This window comes from Daucus carota, chromosome 3, assembly GCF_001625215.2.
Source record: "Daucus carota subsp. sativus chromosome 3, DH1 v3.0, whole genome shotgun sequence".
NCBI lineage: Eukaryota > Viridiplantae > Streptophyta > Magnoliopsida > Apiales > Apiaceae > Daucus > Daucus carota.
In genome coordinates, this window is record NC_030383.2 from 24,765,174 (window position 1) to 24,777,899 (window position 12,726).

Consider the following 12,726-nt stretch of genomic DNA (forward strand, 5'->3'; position numbering starts at 1 on the left):
GAAACAACTTGTAGCTTCATTCCAGACCCGTTTGAAGTTGAAAACAACTTGTAGCTTTTGTTTGAAATTGGAATCAACTTATAGTTTCATTCTTGGCTCGTTTGAGCCCGGAAACAACTTGTAGCTTCATTATTGACTACATTGAGGTTGGAAACAACTTGTAGCTTCATTCCAGACCCGTTTGAAGTTGAAAACAACTTGTAGCTTCATTTTCGGTTGTTTGATTTGGAATCAACTTGTAGTTTCATTCTTGGCCTTGTAGCTTCATTATTGACTAGATAGAAGTTGGAAACAACTTATAACTTCATTCCAGACTCGTTTGAATTTTAAAACAACTTGTAGCTTCATTTTCGGTTGTTTGAAATTGGAATCAACTTGTAGTTTCATTCTTGACTCGTTTGAGACCGAAAACAACTTGTAGCTTCATTATTGACTAGATTGAAGTTGTAAACAACTTGGAGCTTCATTCCAGACTCGTTTGAAGTTGAAAACAACTTGTAGCTTCATTTTCGGTTGTTTGAAATTGGAATAAATTTGTAGTTTCATTCTTGGCCGTTTGAGCGCGGAAATAACTTGTATCTTCAATATTGACTAGATTGAAGTTGCGTTTCTTGTAGCTTCATTCCAAACTCGTTTGAAGTTGAAAACAACAAGTAGCTTCATTTTCGGTTGTTTGAAATTGGAATCAACTTGTAGTTTCATTCTTATCTCGTTTGAGCCCGGAAACAACTAGATTGAAGTTGGAAACAACTTGTAGCTTCATTCCAGACCCGTTTGAAGTTGAAAACAACTTGTAGCTTCATTTTCGGTTGTTTGAAATTGGAATCAACTTGCAGTTTCATTCTTGGCTCGTTTGAGCCCGGAAACAACTTGTAGCTTCATTATTGACTACATTGAAGTTGGAAACAACTTGTAGCTTCATTCCAGACCCGTTTGAAGTTGAAAACAACTTGTTGCTTCATTTTCGGTTGTTTGAAATTGGAATCAACTTGTAGTTTCATTCTTGGCTCGTTTGAGCCCGGAAACAACTTAGATTGAAGTTGGAAACAACTTGTAGCTTCATTCCAGACCCGTTTGAAGTTGAAAACAACTTGTAGCTTCATTCTCGGTTGTTTGAAATTGGAATCAACTTGTAGTTTCATTCTTGGCTCGTTTGAGCCCGGAAACAACTTGTAGCTTCATTATTGACTACATTGAAGTTGGAAACAACTTGTAGCTTCATTCCAGACCTGTTTGAAGTTGAAAACAACTTGTAGTTTCATTTTCGGTTGTTTGAAATTGAAATCAACTTGTAGTTTCATTCTTGGCTCGTTTGAGCCCGGAAACAACTTGTAGCTTCATTATTGACTACATTGAAGTTGGAAACAACTTGTAGCTTCATTCTAGACCCGTTTGAAGTTGAAAACAACTTGTAGCTTCATTTTCGGTTGTTTGAAATTGGAATCAACTTGTAGTTTCATTCTTGGCCTTGTAGCTTCATTATTGACTAGATTGAAGTTGGAAACAACTTATAACTTCATTCCAGACTCGTTTGAATTTTAAAACAACTTGTAGCTTGATTTTCGGTTGTTTGAAATTGGAATCAACTTGTAGTTTCATTCTTGACTCGTTTGAGCCCGAAAACAACTTGTAGCTTCATTATTGACTAGATTGAAGTTGTAAACAACTTGTACCTTCATTCCAGACACGTTTGAAGTTCAAAACAACTTGTAGCTTCATTTTCGGTTGTTTGAAATTGGAATTAATTTGTAGTTTCATTCTTGACTCGTTTGAGCCCGGAAACAACTTGTAGCTTCATTATTGACTAGATTGAAGTTGTGTTTCTTGTAGCTTCATTCCAGACTCGTTTGAAGTTGAAAACAACATGTAGCTTCATTTTCGGTTGTTTGAAATTGGAATCAACTTGTAGTTTCATTCTTGGCTCGTTTGAGCCCGGAAACAACTTAGATTGAAGTTGGAAACAACTTGTAGCTTCATTCCAGACCCGTTTGAAGTTGAAAACAACTTGTAGCTTCATTCTCGGTTGTTTGAAATTGGAATCAACTTGTAGTTTCATTCTTGGCTCGTTTGAGCCCGGAAACAACTTGTAGCTTCATTATTGACTACATTGAAGTTGGAAACAACTTGTAGCTTCATTCCAGACCTGTTTGAAGTTGAAAACAACTTGTAGCTTCATTTTCGGTTGTTTGAAATTGAAATCAACTTGTAGTTTCATTCTTGGCTCGTTTGAGCCCGGAAACAACTTGTAGCTTCATTATTGACTACATTGAAGTTGGAAACAACTTGTAGCTTCATTCTAGACCCGTTTGAAGTTGAAAACAACTTGTAGCTTCATTTTCGGTTGTTTGAAATTGGAATCAACTTGTAGTTTCATTCTTGGCCTTGTAGCTTCATTATTGACTAGATTGAAGTTGGAAACAACTTATAACTTCATTCCAGACTCGTTTGAATTTTAAAACAACTTGTAGCTTGATTTTCGGTTGTTTGAAATTGGAATCAACTTGTAGTTTCATTCTTGACTCGTTTGAGCCCGAAAACAACTTGTAGCTTCATTATTGACTAGATTGAAGTTGTAAACAACTTGTACCTTCATTCCAGACACGTTTGAAGTTCAAAACAACTTGTAGCTTCATTTTCGGTTGTTTGAAATTGGAATTAATTTGTAGTTTCATTCTTGACTCGTTTGAGCCCGGAAACAACTTGTAGCTTCATTATTGACTAGATTGAAGTTGTGTTTCTTGTAGCTTCATTCCAGACTCGTTTGAAGTTGAAAACAACATGTAGCTTCATTTTGGGTTGTTTGAAATTGGAATCAACTTGTAGTTTCATTCTTGGCTCGTTTGAGCCCGGAAACAACTTAGATTGAAGTTGGAAACAACTTGTAGCTTCATTCCAGACCCGTTTGAAGTTGAAAACAACTTGTAGCTTCATTTTCGGTTTTTTGAAATTGGAATTAATTTGTAGTTTCATTCTTGGCCGTTTGAGCGCGGAAACAACTTGTAGCTTCATTATTGACTAGATTGAAGTAGTGTTTCTTGTAGCTTCATTCCAGACTCGTTTGAAGTTGAAAACAACATGTAGCTTCATTTTCGGTTGTTTGAAATTGGAATCAACTTGTAGTTTCATTCTTAGCTCGTTTGAGCCCGGAAACAACTAGATTGAAGTTGGAAACAACTTGTAGCTTCATTCCAGACCCGTTTGAAGTTGAAAACAACTTGTAGCTTCATTTTCGGTTGTTTGAAATTGGAATCAACTTGTAGTTTCATTATTGGCTCGTTTGAGCCCGGAAACAACTTGTAGCTTCATTATTGACTACATTGAAGTTGGAAACAACTTGTAGCTTCATTCCAGACCCGTTTGAAGTTGAAAAGAACTTGTAGCTTCATTTTCGGTTGTTTGAAATTGGAATCAACTTGTAGTTTCATTCTTGGCCTTGTAGCTTCATTATTGACTAGATTGAAGTTGGAAACAACTTATAACTTCATTCCAGACACGTTTGAATTTTAAAACAACTTGTAGCTTCATTTTCGGTTGTTTGAAATTGGAATCAACTTGTAGTTTCATTCTTGGCTCGTTTGAGCCCGGAAACAACTTAGATTGAAGTTGGAAACAACTTGTGGCTTCATTCCAGACCCGTTTGAAGTTGAAAACAACTTGTAGCTTCATTCTCGGTTGTTTGAAATTGGAATCAACTTGTAGTTTCATTCTTGGCTCGTTTGAGCCCGGAAACAACTTGTAGCTTCATTATTGACTACATTGAAGTTGGAAACAACTTGTAGCTTCTTTCCAGACCTGTTTGAAGTTGAAAACAACTTGTAGCTTCATTTTCGGTTGTTTGAAATTGAAATCAACTTGTAGTTTCATTCTTGGCTCGTTTGAGCCCGGAAACAACTTGTAGCTTCATTATTGACTACATTGAAGTTGGAAACAACTTGTAGCTTCATTCCAGACCCGTTTGAAGTTGAAAACAACTTGTAGCTTCATTTTCGGTTGTTTGATATTGGAATCAACTTGTAGTTTCATTCTTGGCCTTGTAGCTTCATTATTGACTAGATTGAAGTTGGAAACAACTTATAACTTCATTCCAGACTCGTTTGAATTTTAAAACAACTTGTAGCTTCATTTTCGGTTGTTTGAAATTGGAATCAACTTGTAGTTTCATTCTTGACTCGTTTGAGCCCGAAAACAACTTGTAGCTTCATTATTGACTAGATTGAAGTTGTAAACAACTTGTACCTTCATTCCAGACCCGTTTGAAGTTGAAAACAACTTGTAGCTTCATTTTCGGTTGTTTGAAATTGGAATTAATTTGTAGTTTCATTCTTGGCCGTTTGAGCTCGGAAACAACTTGTAGCTTCATTATTGACTAGATTGAAGTTGTGTTTCTTGTAGCTTCATTCCAGACTCGTTTGAAGTTGAAAACAACATGTAGCTTCATTTTCGGTTGTTTGAAATTGGAATCAACTTGTAGTTTCATTCTTGGCTCGTTTGAGCCCGGAAACAACTTAGATTGAAGTTGGAAACAACTTGTAGCTTCATTCCAGACTCGTTTGAAGTTGAAAACAACTTGTAGCTTCATTTTCGGTTGTTTGAAATTGGAATTAATTTGTAGTTTCATTCTTGGCTCGTTTGAGCCCGGAAACAACTTAGATTGAAGTTGGAAACAACTTGTAGCTTCATTCCAGACCCGTTTGAAGTTGAAAACAACTTGTAGCTTTTGTTTGAAATTGGAATCAACTTATAGTTTCATTCTTGGCTCGTTTGAGCCCGGAAACAACTTGTAGCTTCATTATTGACTACATTGAGGTTGGAAACAACTTGTAGCTTCATTCCAGACCCGTTTGAAGTTGAAAACAACTTGTAGCTTCATTTTCGGTTGTTTGATTTGGAATCAACTTGTAGTTTCATTCTTGGCCTTGTAGCTTCATTATTGACTAGATAGAAGTTGGAAACAACTTATAACTTCATTCCAGACTCGTTTGAATTTTAAAACAACTTGTAGCTTCATTTTCGGTTGTTTGAAATTGGAATCAACTTGTAGTTTCATTCTTGACTCGTTTGAGACCGAAAACAACTTGTAGCTTCATTATTGACTAGATTGAAGTTGTAAACAACTTGGAGCTTCATTCCAGACTCGTTTGAAGTTGAAAACAACTTGTAGCTTCATTTTCGGTTGTTTGAAATTCGAATAAATTTGTAGTTTCATTCTTGGCCGTTTGAGCGCGGAAATAACTTGTATCTTCAATATTGACTAGATTGAAGTTGCGTTTCTTGTAGCTTCATTCCAAACTCGTTTGAAGTTGAAAACAACAAGTAGCTTCATTTTCGGTTGTTTGAAATTGGAATCAACTTGTAGTTTCATTCTTATCTCGTTTGAGCCCGGAAACAACTAGATTGAAGTTGGAAACAACTTGTAGCTTCATTCCAGACCCGTTTGAAGTTGAAAACAACTTGTAGCTTCATTTTCGGTTGTTTGAAATTGGAATCAACTTGCAGTTTCATTCTTGGCTCGTTTGAGCCCGGAAACAACTTGTAGCTTCATTATTGACTACATTGAAGTTGGAAACAACTTGTAGCTTCATTCCAGACCCGTTTGAAGTTGAAAACAACTTGTTGCTTCATTTTCGGTTGTTTGAAACTGGAATCAACTTGTAGTTTCATTCTTGGCCTTGTAGCTTCATTATTGACTAGATTGAAGTTCGAAACAACTTATAACTTCATTCAGACACGTTTGAATTTTAAAACAACTTGTAGCTTCATTTTCGGTTGTTTGAAATTGGAATCAACTTGTAGTTTCATTCTTGGCTCGTTTGAGCCCGAAAACAACTTAGATTGAAGTTGGAAACAACTTGTAGCTTCATTCCAGACCCGTTTGAAGTTGAAAACAACTTGTAGCTTCATTCTCGGTTGTTTGAAATTGGAATCAACTTGTAGTTTCATTCTTGGCTCGTTTGAGCCCGGAAACAACTTGTAGCTTCATTATTGACTACATTGAAGTTGGAAACAACTTGTAGCTTCATTCCAGACCCGTTTGAAGTTGAAAACAACTTGTAGCTTCATTTTCGGTTGTTTGAAATTGGAATCAACTTGTAGTTTCATTCTTGGCCTTGTAGCTTCATTATTGACTAGATTGAAGTTGGAAACAACTTATAACTTCATTCCAGACTCGTTTGAATTTTAAAACAACTTGTAGCTTCATTTTCGGTTGTTTGAAATTGGAATCAACTTGTAGTTTCATTCTTGACTCGTTTGAGCCCGAAAACAACTTGTAGCTTCATTATTGACTAGATTGAAGTTGTAAACAACTTGGAGCTTCATTCCAGACTCGTTTGAAGTTGAAAACAACTTGTAGCTTCATTTTCGGTTGTTTGAAATTGGAATTAATTTGTAGTTTCATTCTTGGCCGTTTGAGCTCGGAAACAACTTGTAGCTTCATTATTGACTAGATTGAAGTTGTGTTTCTTGTAGCTTCATTCCAGACTCGTTTGAAGTTGAAAACAACATGTAGCTTCATTTTCGGTTGTTTGAAATTGGAATCAACTTGTAGTTTCATTCTTGGCTCGTTTGAGCCCGGAAACAACTTAGATTGAAGTTGTAAACAACTAGCAGCTTCATTCCAGACTCGTTTGAATTTGAAAACAACTTGTAGCTTCATTTTCGGTTGTTTGAAATTGGAATTAATTTGTAGTTTCATTCTTGGCTCGTTTGAGCCCGGAAACAACTTGTAGCTTCATTATTGACTAGATTGAAGTTGTAAACAACTTGTAGCTTCATTCCAGGCTCGTTTGAAGTTGAAAACAACTTGTAGCTTCGTTTTCGGTTGTTTGAAATTGGAATTAATTTGTAGTTTCATTCTTGACTCGTTTGAGCCCGGAAACAACTTGTAGCTTCATTATTGACTAGATTGAAGTTGTGTTTCTTGTAGCTTCATTCCAGACTCGTTTGAAGTTGAAAACAACATGTAGCTTCATTTTGGGTTGTTTGAAATTGGAATCAACTTGTAGTTTCATTCTTGGCTCGTTTGAGCCCGGAAACAACTTAGATTGAAGTTGGAAACAACTTGTAGCTTCATTCCAGACCCGTTTGAAGTTGAAAACAACTTGTAGCTTCATTTTTGGTTGTTTGAAATTGGAATCAACTTGTAGTTTTATTCTTGGCTCGTTTGAGCCCGGAAACACCTTGTAGCTTCATTATTGACTACATTGAAGTTGGAAACAACTTGTAGCTTCATTCCAGACCCGTTTGAAGTTGAAAACAACTTGTAGCTTCATTTTCGGTTGTTTGATCTGGAATCAACTTGTAGTTTCATTCTTGGCCTTGTAGCTTCATTATTGACTAGATTGAAGTTGGAAACAACTTATAACTTCATTCCAGACACGTTTGAATTTTAAAACAACTTGTAGCTTCATTTTCGGTTGTTTGAAATTGGAATCAACTTGTAGTTTCATTCTTGACTCGTTTGAGCACGAAAACAACTTGTAGTTTCATTATTGACTAGATTAAAGTTGTAAACAACTTGGAGCTTCGTTCCAGAATTGTTTGAAGTTGAAAACAACTTGTAGCTTTATTTTCGGTTGTTTGAAATTGGAATTAATTTGTAGTTTTATTCTTGGCTCGTTTGATCCCGGAAACAACTTGTAGCTTCATTATTGGCTAGATTGAAGTTGGAAACAACTTGTAGCTTCATTCCAGACACGTTTGAAGTTGAAAACAACTTGTAGCTTCATTTTTGGTTGTTTGAAATTGGAATTAATTTGTAGTTTCATTCTTGGCCGTTTGAGCTCGGAAACAACTTGTAGCTTCATTATTGACTAGATTGAAGTTGTGTTTCTTGTAGCTTCATTCCAGACTTGTTTGAAGTTGAAAACAACTTGTAGCTTCATTTTCGGTTGTTTGAAATTGGAATTAATTTGTAGTTTCATTCTTGGCTCGTTTGAGCCCGGAAACAACTTGTAGCTTCATTATTGGCTAGATTGAAGTTGGAAACAACTTCTAGCTTTATTCCAGACACGTTTGAAGTTGAAAACAACTTGTAGCTTCATTTTCGGTTGTTTGAAATTGGAATTAATTTGTAGTTTCATTCTTGGCCGTTTGAGCTCGGTAACAACTTGTAGCTTCATTATTGACTAGATTGAAGTTGTGTTACTTGTAGCTTCATTCCAGACCCGTTTGAAGTTGAAAACAACTTGTAGCTTCATTTTCGGTTGTTTGAAATTGGAATCAACTTGTAGTTTCATTCTTGGCTCGTTTGAGCCCGGAAACAACTTGTAGCTTCATTATTGGCTAGATTGAAGTTGGAAACAACTTGTAGCTTCATTCCAGACACGTTTGAAGTTGAAAACAACTTGTAGCTTCATTTTCGGTTGTTTGAAATTGGAATCAACTTGTAGTTTCATTCTTGGTCTTGTAGCTTCATTATTGACTAGATTGAAGTTGGAAACAACTTATAACTTCATTCCAGACACGTTTGAATTTTAAAACAACTTGTAGCTTCATTTTCGGTTGTTTGAAATTGGAATCAACTTGTAGTTTCATTCTTCACACGTTTGCGCACGAAAACAACTTGTAGTTTCATTATTGACTAGATTGAAGTTGTAAACAACTTGGAGCTTCATTCCAGACTCGTTTAAAGTTGAAAACAACTTGTAGCTTCATTTTCGGTTGTTTGAAATTGGAATTAATTTCTAGTTTCATTCTTGGCTCGTTTGAGCCCGGAAACAACTTGTAGCTTCATTATTGGCTAGATTGAAGTTGGAAACAACTTGTAGCTTCATTCCAGACACGTTTGAAGTTGAAAACAACTTGTAGCTTCATTTTCGTTTGTTTGAAATTGGAATTAATTTGTAGTTTCATTCTTGGCCGTTTGAGCCCGGAAACAACTTGTAGCTTCATTATTGACTAGATTGAAGTTGTGTTTCTTGTAGCTTCATTCCAGACTCGTTTGAAGTTGAAAACAACATGTAGCTTCATTTTGGGTTGTTTGAAATTGGAATCAACTTGTAGTTTCATTCTTGGCTCGTTTGAGCCCGGAAACAACTTAGATTGAAGTTGTAAACAACTAGGAGCTTCATTCCAGACTCGTTTGAAGTTGAAAACAACTTGTAGCTTCATTTTCGGTTGTTTGAAATTGGAATTAATTTGTAGTTTCATTCTTGGCTCGTTTGAGCCCGGAAACAACTTGTAGCTTCATTATTGACTAGATTGAAGTTGTAAACAACTTGTAGCTTCATTCCAGGCTCGTTTGAAGTTGAAAACAACTTGTAGCTTCGTTTTCGGTTGTTTGAAATTGGAATTAATTTGTAGTTTCATTCTTGACTCGTTTGAGCCCGGAAACAACTTGTAGCTTCATTATTGACTAGATTGAAGTTGTGTTTCTTGTAGCTTCATTCCAGACTCGTTTGAAGTTGAAAACAACATGTAGCTTCATTTTGGGTTGTTTGAAATTGGAATCAACTTGTAGTTTCATTCTTGGCTCGTTTGAGCCCGGAAACAACTTAGATTGAAGTTGGAAACAACTTGTAGCTTCATTCCAGACCCGTTTGAAGTTGAAAACAACTTGTAGCTTCATTTTTGGTTGTTTGAAATTGGAATCAACTTGTAGTTTCATTCTTGGCTCGTTTGAGCCCGGAAACAACTTGTAGCTTCATTATTGACTACATTGAAGTTGGAAACAACTTGTAGCTTCATTCCAGACCCGTTTGAAGTTGAAAACAACTTGTAGCTTCATTTTCGGTTGTTTGATCTGGAATCAACTTGTAGTTTCATTCTTGGCCTTGTAGCTTCATTATTGACTAGATTGAAGTTGGAAACAACTTATAACTTCATTCCAGACACGTTTGAATTTTAAAACAACTTGTAGCTTCATTTTCGGTTGTTTGAAATTGGAATCAACTTGTAGTTTCATTCTTGACTTGTTTGAGCACGAAAACAACTTGTAGTTTCATTATTGACTAGATTGAAGTTGTAAACAACTTGGAGCTTCGTTCCAGACTTGTTTGAAGTTGAAAACAACTTGTAGCTTCATTTTCGGTTGTTTGAAATTGGAATTAATTTGTAGTTTCATTCTTGGCTCGTTTGATCCCGGAAACAACTTGTAGCTTCATTATTGGCTAGATTGAAGTTGGAAACAACTTGTAGCTTCATTCCAGACACGTTTGAAGTTGAAAACAACTTGTAGCTTCATTTTTGGTTGTTTGAAATTGGAATTAATTTGTAGTTTCATTCTTGGCCGTTTGAGCTCGGAAACAACTTGTAGCTTCATTATTGACTAGATTGAAGTTGTGTTTCTTGTAGCTTCATTCCAGACTTGTTTGAAGTTGAAAACAACTTGTAGCTTCATTTTCGGTTGTTTGAAATTGGAATTAATTTGTAGTTTCATTCTTGGCTCGTTTGAGCCCGGAAACAACTTGTAGCTTCATTATTGGCTAGATTGAAGTTGGAAACAACTTCTAGCTTCATTCCAGACACGTTTGAAGTTGAAAACAACTTGTAGCTTCATTTTCGGTTGTTTGAAATTGGAATTAATTTGTAGTTTCATTCTTGGCCGTTTGAGCTCGGTAACAACTTGTAGCTTCATTATTGACTAGATTGAAGTTGTGTTACTTGTAGCTTCATTCCAGACCCGTTTGAAGTTGAAAACAACTTGTAGCTTCATTTTCGGTTGTTTGAAATTGGAATCAACTTGTAGTTTCATTCTTGGCTCGTTTGAGCCCGGAAACAACTTGTAGCTTCATTAGTGGCTAGATTGAAGTTGGAAACAACTTGTAGCTTCATTCCAGACACGTTTGAAGTTGAAAACAACTTGTAGCTTCATTTTCGGTTGTTTGAAATTGGAATCAACTTGTAGTTTCATTCTTGGCCTTGTAGCTTCATTATTGACTAGATTGAAGTTGTAAACAACTTGGAGCTTCATTCCAGACTCGTTTAAAGTTGAAAACAACTTGTAGCTTCATTTTCGGTTGTTTGAAATTGGAATTAATTTCTAGTTTCATTCTTGGCTCGTTTGAGCCCGGAAACAACTTGTAGCTTCATTATTGGCTAGATTGAAGTTGGAAACAACTTGTAGCTTCATTCCAGACACGTTTGAAGTTGAAAACAACTTGTAGCTTCATTTTCGGTTGTTTGAAATTGGAATTAATTTGTAGTTTCATTCTTGGCCGTTTGAGCCCGGAAACAACTTGTAGCTTCATTATTGACTAGATTGAAGTTGTGTTTCTTGTAGCTTCATTCCAGACTCGTTTGAAGTTGAAAACAACATGTAGCTTCATTTTGGGTTGTTTGAAATTGGAATCAACTTGTAGTTTCATTCTTGGCTCGTTTGAGCCCGGAAACAACTTAGATTTAAGTTGCAAACAACTTGTAGCTTCATTCCAGACCCGTTTGAAGATGAAAACAACTTGTAGCTTCATTTTTGGTTGTTTGAAATTGGAATCAACTTGTAGTTTCATTCTTGGCTCGTTTGAGCCCGGAAACAACTTGTAGCTTCATTATTGACTACATTGAAGTTGGAAACAACTTGTAGCTTCATTCTAGACCCGTTTGAAGTTGAAAACAACTTGTAGCTTCATTTTCGGTTGTTTGATCTGGAATCAACTTGTAGTTTCATTCTTGGCCTTGTAGCTTCATTATTGACTAGATTGAAGTTGGAAACAACTTATAACTTCATTCCAGACACGTTTGAATTTTAAAACAACTTGTAGCTTCATTTTCGGTTGTTTGAAATTGGAATCAACTTGTAGTTTCATTCTTCACTCGTTTGCGCACGAAAACAACTTGTAGTTTCATTATTGACTAGATTGAAGTTGTAAACAACTTGGAGCTTCATTCCAGACTCGTTTAAAGTTGAAAACAACTTGTAGCTTCATTTTCGGTTGTTTGAAATTGGAATTAATTTCTAGTTTCATTCTTGGCTCGTTTGAGCCCAGAAACAACTTGTAGCTTCATTATTGGCTAGATTGAAGTTGGAAACAACTTGTAGCTTCATTCCAGACACGTTTGAAGTTGAAAACAACTTGTAGCTTCATTTTCGGTTGTTTGAAATTGGAATTAATTTGTAGTTTCATTCTTGGCCGTTTGAGCCCGGAAACAACTTGTAGCTTCATTATTGACTAGATTGAAGTTGTGTTTCTTGTAGCTTCATTCCAGACTCGTTAGAAGTTGAAAACAACATGTAGCTTCATTTTGGGTTGTTTGAAATTGGAATCAACTTGTAGTTTCATTCTTGGCTCGTTTGAGCCCGGAAACAACTTAGATTGAAGTTGAAAACAACTTGTAGCTTCATTCCAGACCCGTTTGAAGTTGAAAACAACTTGTAGCTTCATTTTTGGTTGTTTGAAATTGGAATCAACTTGTAGTTTCATTCTTGGCTCGTTTGAGCCCGGAAACAACTTGTAGCTTCATTATTGACTACATTGAAGTTGGAAAAAACTTGTATCTTCATTCCAGACCCGTTTGAAGTTGAAAACAACTTGTAGCTTCATTTTCGGTTGTTTGAAATTGGAATCAACTTGTAGTTTCATTCTTGGCTCGTTTGAGCCCGGAAACAACTTGTAGCTTCATTATTGACTACATTGAAGTTGGAAAAAACTTGTATCTTCATTCCAGACCCGTTTGAAGTTGAAAACAACTTGTAGCTTCATTTTCGGTTGTTTGATCTGGAATCAACTTGTAGTTTCATTCTTGGCCTTGTAGCTTCATTATTGACTAGATTGAAGTTGGAAACAACTT